General features: G+C 36.5%; 1 pseudogene; it reads left to right on the top strand.

The window, feature by feature from the left end:
* Positions 1-546: 546 nt before the first annotated feature.
* LOC116081034 lies at positions 547-7171 on the top strand (annotated as a pseudogene).
* Positions 7172-7491: the final 320 nt, after the last annotated feature.

Raw genomic sequence — 7491 nt, 5'->3', positions numbered from 1 at the left:
CTTGACTCTATGGAATGAGACCAAATCAGACTTATGCTCTCCAGAACTGCAGGAAGAATCTATTACTTAAACTATAAATTGTGTGGAAAGTAATTACAATTAATAAATAAGTGGCTCGGGGGCTGGAGAAATGTCTCAGTGGTTAAGAGCACCGACTGTACTTCTGAAGGTCCTGAGTTCAAATCCCAGCAACCACATGGTGACTCACAACCATCTTATAACAAGATCTGACACCCTCTTCAGGCATGTCTGAAGACAGCTACAGTGTAGTTACATATAATAAATAAATAAATCTTTAAATAAATAAATAAATAAATAAATAAATAAATAAATAAGTGGCTCAGTATTACAGTGAAGCTAGGGGAGAATTACTGACTCCACAGAATGCCCTGAGGTACCTAATTGTTCTGGGTAAATGAAAAAGTTTTAATGGCTTGACCACGGCAAGGGAGATAAATCAAATAAGTAAATAAGTAGCAACTCTGTCTACATAAGATTTAGCTCTGATTTGAAGTAAAATGGTGTGTTTCCCAAAGGCTAGTAAGCATGGTGCAGGTATTATATGAATAGAATAGTTGACTCATACAACCTATAAAAATAAGAACAAAAACCTACAAAGAAGTAAATCACATCCCAATCTACAAATGTTTCTTTTATGTCAGTAATATAAGAGAAATACACTGAATTGTATGTAAATGATTAAACAAGTAAAACATTTAAGAAAATTCTTTTCTTAAATTTTTTGTTAGGCAGAAAGACTAACAAAATGAGATTTGATCTAAAAATCTTTCATGAATAATATCATATCTTAAATTGGACCCATAGGAAAATGAAGATAATCACAGGTGACAAAACCCGAAAGTCATGCAAGGCTGGTGAAATGTCTGAGATGGCTAAAGCACTTAATGACAAGCCAGATGACTTAAATTCTATCACTGGGACACATATGGACTATATAGACTTTGATATTTATGTCCCCAAACAAAAAATATAGGAAAATTTATATCAAATATGACAGATTTTTCTAGCTTGCTTACGTGTTGCTGTAATAAAATACTCTGGCCAAAAGCAACCTGAAAACAAAACAATTTACTTCATTTTACATTTCCAAGTCTACTCCATTATTGGGGGAAATCAATGTAAGAAATCAAATCAGGAACCTGAAGCAGAAATCAAGAATGGGTGGGGATTTTTTGTTTTGTTTTTTTGGGTTTTTGGTTGTTTTTTTTTTTCTCTCTTGTTCATGTTCAGATAGTTTTCTTATACAGCCCAGGCCCACAGTCTAGGGACATTTCTGCTCACACTGGACTTGGATTTTCTACATCAATCATCAATCACAACAATGCCCCAGAAGGCATGTTCAGACGGCAATCTGATCAAAGCAATTCTGCATTTGAGGTTTACTTTTCCCAGGTGACTCTAAATTTTACCAAGGTGACAATAAAGTCTAACCAGTTCAAAAAACAAAGAGATGAACACATGGGGAAAAGCTTAACAATCACTAATCAAAGAACAATAATAATTTTTAAAAATAGAGGGGCTAGCGAGATGGCTCACTGGGTAAGAGCACTGACTGTTCTTCTGAAGGTCCTAAGTTCAAATACCAGCAACCACATGGTGGCTAACAACCACCTGTAATGAGATTGGATGCCCACTTCTGGTACATCTGAAGACAGCTGCAGTAAATTACACCAGAGGGAGCGGGCCAGTAGAGGTGCTGAGTTCAACAACAGCCACACAGATGATAGCTCATGGCCATCTGTACAGCTACAGTGTACTCATACACATAAAATAAATAAAATAAATCTTTTTTAAAAAATAAATACTTTAGAAGGAGAGGTTTTGCTCCATTCTCTTGCGGCCTTTCTCTCCACCATCATTAGAACATAATCTCCTGAGCCATACAGGTTAGTTTCCCTTCCCTTACCCATCTTCTCTGCTGGCTGAGCTCTCTGGGCAAAGCCAAGCTGCCCTGAGCAGCCTGATATCCCATGGAGACCCTTACTCTCTTGCCACCTCAGTACCCACCGTCATTGAACCTGAGGCTATGGAATCATAAAGACCTGAAAGTCTGTAACTGTACAGTCAAAGAATACTTAACAGAGGCCTGCCACACCTGGACCACTGAGGTTCACTCCCCTCTCAATACCTACTACAAAAAGAATATCCAGGGACCAAAACCATCCAGATGCTGAAAGACCCCAAAAGAGCACAATCAATAAAACCCAGGGTAATAAGACACCTCAAAAGCACAGCTACCTCACTATAGCAAGCCCTGGATATCCTAACAAATCCAAAACACAAGAAAATGATTGAGGTCTTTAAAGAGGAAATTAATAAATCACTTAAATAAACACAGAAAAATACATTCAAACAGATAGAGGTCTTTAAAGAAGAAACAAATTAATAACTTAAACTCATACAGAAAAATACAATTAAACAGGTGAAGGAAATAAATAAAACTGTGTAAGACCTTAAATTGAGAAAATCTTGAAGATGAAACCTAGGGAAGAGAGCAGGAACAACAGATGCAAACATCACCAACAGAATATAAGAGATGGAAAAGAGAATATCAGGTTTAGAACATATAACAGATGAAAGTGATACATCCATCAAAGAAAATGCTAAGTCTAAAAAATTGCTGATACAAAATATCCAGAAAATCTAGGAAACCATGAAATCACCTAATCTAAAGAGTCCCAGCTCCAAGGCCAAGAAAATATTCTTAACAAAAATCATAGAAGAAAACTTTCTCAAACTAAATAAAGATATGCTTATAAACATACAAGAAGCTTATAGAACACCAATTAGCCTGGATCAGAAAAGAAAATTCTCCCAGCACATAATAACCAAAACACAAACACTACAGAACAAAGAAAGAATATTAACCAGGGGCACGGGAAAAAGACCAGGTAAGATACAAAGGCAGACCTATCAGAATTACACCCAACTTCTCAACAGAGATTCTAAAAGCTAGAAGGGCCTGGACAGATATCCTGCAACCTCTAAAAAATCACAAGTGCCAACCTAGACTATACTCAGCAAATTTCTCAATTACCATAGATGGAGAAAAAAGATATTTCAAGACATATCCAAATTCAAACAATATCTATCCACAAATCCAGCCTTATAGAAAATACTAGAAGAATAACTACATCCAAGAAAACAAAGGGAATAAGGAATTCCATACCAGCAAAAACAAGGAAAGCACAGGTTCACACATACACTTACACATACACACACAATATACAACACACACACACACATACACACACACACATATGCCCCCTCACACACACTAACTCCAAAAACATCAAAATAACAATAACTAGTCATTAATTTCTCTCAATACAATTTCCCCAATAATATGAGACCAAGACAAATTTGTGATCAAGGCTCAATGTGTATTTCAGAGTCTGAGAATACAAGAAGCTAGAACTTTGAATTTTTCAGTGTATGTTGTTTACTATCTAATCCCTCTAGAAAGAAATTTTACTACCTTTGCTCTTACACCATGAGCTTTAAAATTCTGGAGTATTAGTTGCTCCAGAAGGGTTTCAGAGGCAATATCTTTTTCAATATTTGGGGCCTCAGTTATATACTAAAAAAAGGTGTGGTACAGAAAATTTAAGAAAAAAATGATTTGCTTATTTCAAATTATTTTCAAAAGCTTCCAAAAATGTTAATTGGCTAAGACCTCACCTTAAGCTTACCACAGGACTTATGCCTTTGTTGGATATTGTCTGGTGAGAGACAAAGAGCTTTTGCAGAAAGTAGAGGAAGCTTCTGTAATCAATTGCTATCAATTATAATCAATTGCCATCAAAATGTAAGTTATTGTTACTCAATGTGCCCACAGCAATTCTTTGGCAAAAGGGAGCATTACTATAGATTCATCTTTTCTCATAACCAAAGTAAAGTTTTAACATCCTATTATGAGGCTGTTGTGGTGTTAATAAAGAATTATAGGATAAAATCATTAAAGTATTTTGGAAAAAAATCCCAAGGAGCCATTTATTCTGGAAAAGAAGGTACAGTGAAAATGATGTGAAAATTGACCCCAGAATTGCAGAAGTATTTAAACTTTGATCACCAAACAGCTCATACAATAGATAATAGAATAAACTGGATTTCCTGGGATGACCTTTGCCAGTATTATGATGTAGTTTATTTGAGTTGGAATCCAGCTCTTTTTAAAGAATCAACTTGCATTCACAGGATGACTTTACAAATAACCGTGAGTTTATCACAATGGTTGTGTACAAGACTGATGGCAAGAAAGTTTATTATCCAGTTGACCCACCTCCATACATTGATGGGATTCATATTAACAGCCCTCATTATTTGACTAAGATAAAGCTGACCACGCCTGGGACTTACACTTTCACCCTAGTGGTTTCTCAGTATGAGAAACAATATGATTCATTACACAGTCTGGGTATATTCAGCTTGCAGCTTTACTTTTTCAAAGATCCCTTCACCATACACCTTATCAAAACAGATCAGTGAAAAGTAGAGTGGTCAAAGTGCTGGAGGATGTGGCAATTTTCAGGAGACTCACAAAAATAACCCCATCTACCAATTCCATATAGATAAGACTAGACTGTTACTGATTGAGCTGAGAAGACCAGCACAATACAGTGTTGGATTTGAGGTTGTAGCAGTTTCCATAATGGGAGATCCTGGTCCTCATGTCTTTCAGAGAAAATCTTGTGGTGACTATAGGTGCAGATTTTGCTACTTAGAACTGGAAAATATACCTGCTGAGATCTTTAATATCATCCTGTCTTAGTCAGGGTTTCTATTCCTGCACAAACATCATGACCAAGAAGCAAGTTGGGGAAGAAAGGGTTTATTTGGCTTACTTCCACATTGCTGTTGATCACCAGAGGAAGTCAGGACTGGAACTCAAGCAGGTCAGGAAGCAGGAGCTGATGCAGAGGTCATGGAGGGATGTTCCTTACTGGCTTGCCTCTCCTGGCTTGCTCAGCCTGCTCTCTTATAGAACCCAAGACTTCCAGCCCAGGGATGGCACCACCCACAAGGGGCCCTACCCGCTTGATCACTAATTGAGAAAATGTCCCACAACTGGATCTCATGGAGGCACTTCCCCAACTGAAGCTCCCTTCTGTGATAACTCCAGCCTGTGTCAAGTTGACAACACAAAACCAGCCAGTACACATCCCCAGTACTATTTTTGCCTAAACAAGAAGGACCTTTTTCTTGGACTTTAATAGTACTGTCCCTATCAAGACAACACAACTCCAATGATAGAGAACTCTCAGCTATTACTGGATTCCATACTTACCAGTCTTCAGCTCTTTAGACAAGGAGACAATTCACAATGGTGAACCATCAGAATGGAATTAAATCAAAAGCATGTTACAGTGTAGTCTGGTGCTTGTTGTGGTGTTTGGTAAGAATTTTAGATAGCCAGATTACCTTAATCACCTGAAATATTGTTTACATGGTTTTGTGCATACAGAGTTGGCATGTACTTAGGAGCTAACTTTGTATAAATTACAGGTTAGATTCAGCCATCACTGTGAGATGCTTTTGCTAATAGGACATAAAGAGGACAATGAGAGCCACAGATCCACTGAGTGCAAGAGCAGGTTATTTTAGGATCTTGAATTATTTACATTGTTTCCTGTTTTTTACAGAGCACTTTCCTTTAGCCCATTTATGTTGAACCCACCATATATCTTAAGCAACTAATTACCAAATGAATTAGGTCACTGCAACTAATTTGAATTTTTCATTGTGTCTTTAAATGTTTATTGTTGAATAGATGTTAAGTTTTAAAAAGCACAGTTTAGCTTAGCATGAAGATTCTCAGGCTTAAGAATGAACGTTGTCAGTGTTAAATGCACTGTCCTTTGTAGAGAGAACTGAGGTATATTTACTGTTACTGTTTTTAATTCTTAGGTTTGTGAATGTAGTAATCGAACTGGAAATGTTAAGGTTTAGCATGTAAGATTTTTTAATTGCCATGTAGATAGTGCTTTTATCACAGGGATTTGGAGAGTCCTTGAGAATTTAGTATATGGTGATTGAGTTATACAGCATTCATAAAAAGTGAGTGGTGAGGAATTAGTGTTCACATAAAAATCATCAGTACAGAATGATGTTCAAGATTTTCAAGTTCTGGAAAATAGTATGGGATCTGTCATTGTCTCTACATTATAATTATCAAAACTATTTCTACTGCTTTTGATTGAAATAAAATATTTATACTTATGGAAAAAAAAGAAATTATCTAAAAAAAGTAAAAATCAAGCAGGCTTCATCACTTTATCCCAGGAATGCATGGTGCAATATATAAAAATTCATCAAGATAATCCACAGTATAAAAAAATGAAAGAACTTGGGCATCTGGCTTCAGCATCCTGGCTGCTGGAGCCATTGCCTAGCTGCTCCTCTAGATGGCTGGGCTGGTCAACCATGGACTTCAATGATGTCCCCTTCAGTGCTGGTGTAAGGGCCACTTGTTCTGAAATTATTTTGAGCCAAGAATTTTTGAAAGATGGTATCCACAGAGATCTTCCAATAAAAATGAAATTTGGAGAAAGCATTGAGGACTTACAGACATGCCGGCATTTAATTAAGCATTACATTCCAACAGGACTCTTTGTGGATCCCTAAGTGTTGTCTTCATTACAAGAAAGGAAAATAAGAGAGGCAGTGATGGTATCAGAAAGTTTTAACAGAGAAGCCCTCAACTATTTGTCCAAAGAATGCTCAATACTTATTTATGCTCAGCAGGATGCACAGTGCATCAACTGCTTCCAGACCTTTTTACATGTGAACTATCACTATCACCAACCACATAGAAAAGATGGAGACATCCACATTGTGATCAACAACCTCTACTTACTCTATGGAACTGTGACCAGGCGCTTCAGAATTTTGAAGTTCAGGGATCAGACGGATGTAGCAGCTCCTTGCGCTTTTTTAAAATGAGGATATATGTCAGTGGAAAATCATGCAGTACAAATCAATACTTAAGAATTTGACAGTACAGGTTCCACTGGGACTGACTATACATACCTATTTAGTGTCTTCTGTGATGCCACTCATTATGATTCTGTGTTCTACTTTGATCCTTTTAGCTGCTTGCAAATATGGCCATTTTCCCTGTAAGTTTTATAAAGCTAAGTGTTTTCTATGAACCTAATAAATAAGGCCTATTCATTTGTAAAGAAAAAAATAGAAGAAAAAATCATATGATTATTTCATTAGATGCTGAAAAAGTCTTTGATAAAATCTAATACCCTTCACTTTAAAGGTTTTAGAGAAATCAGGGATATGTGGCACATACCTAAACATGATCAAAGTAACATATAGCAAGCCAATAGCCTATATAAAATTAAATGGACAGAAACTTAAAGCAAATTCACAAAAATCAGGGACAAGACTAGGCTGCCCACTCTGTCCTTATCTATTCAATATAGTATTTGAAGGTCTAACCAGTACAATAAGAGAACAAAA

The sequence above is a fragment of the Mastomys coucha genome, unplaced genomic scaffold (assembly GCF_008632895.1).
Source record: "Mastomys coucha isolate ucsf_1 unplaced genomic scaffold, UCSF_Mcou_1 pScaffold6, whole genome shotgun sequence".
Lineage (NCBI taxonomy): Eukaryota > Metazoa > Chordata > Mammalia > Rodentia > Muridae > Mastomys > Mastomys coucha.
Note: the sequence above shows the minus strand (reverse complement) of the source record. Positions and strands in the feature narration are given on the sequence as shown.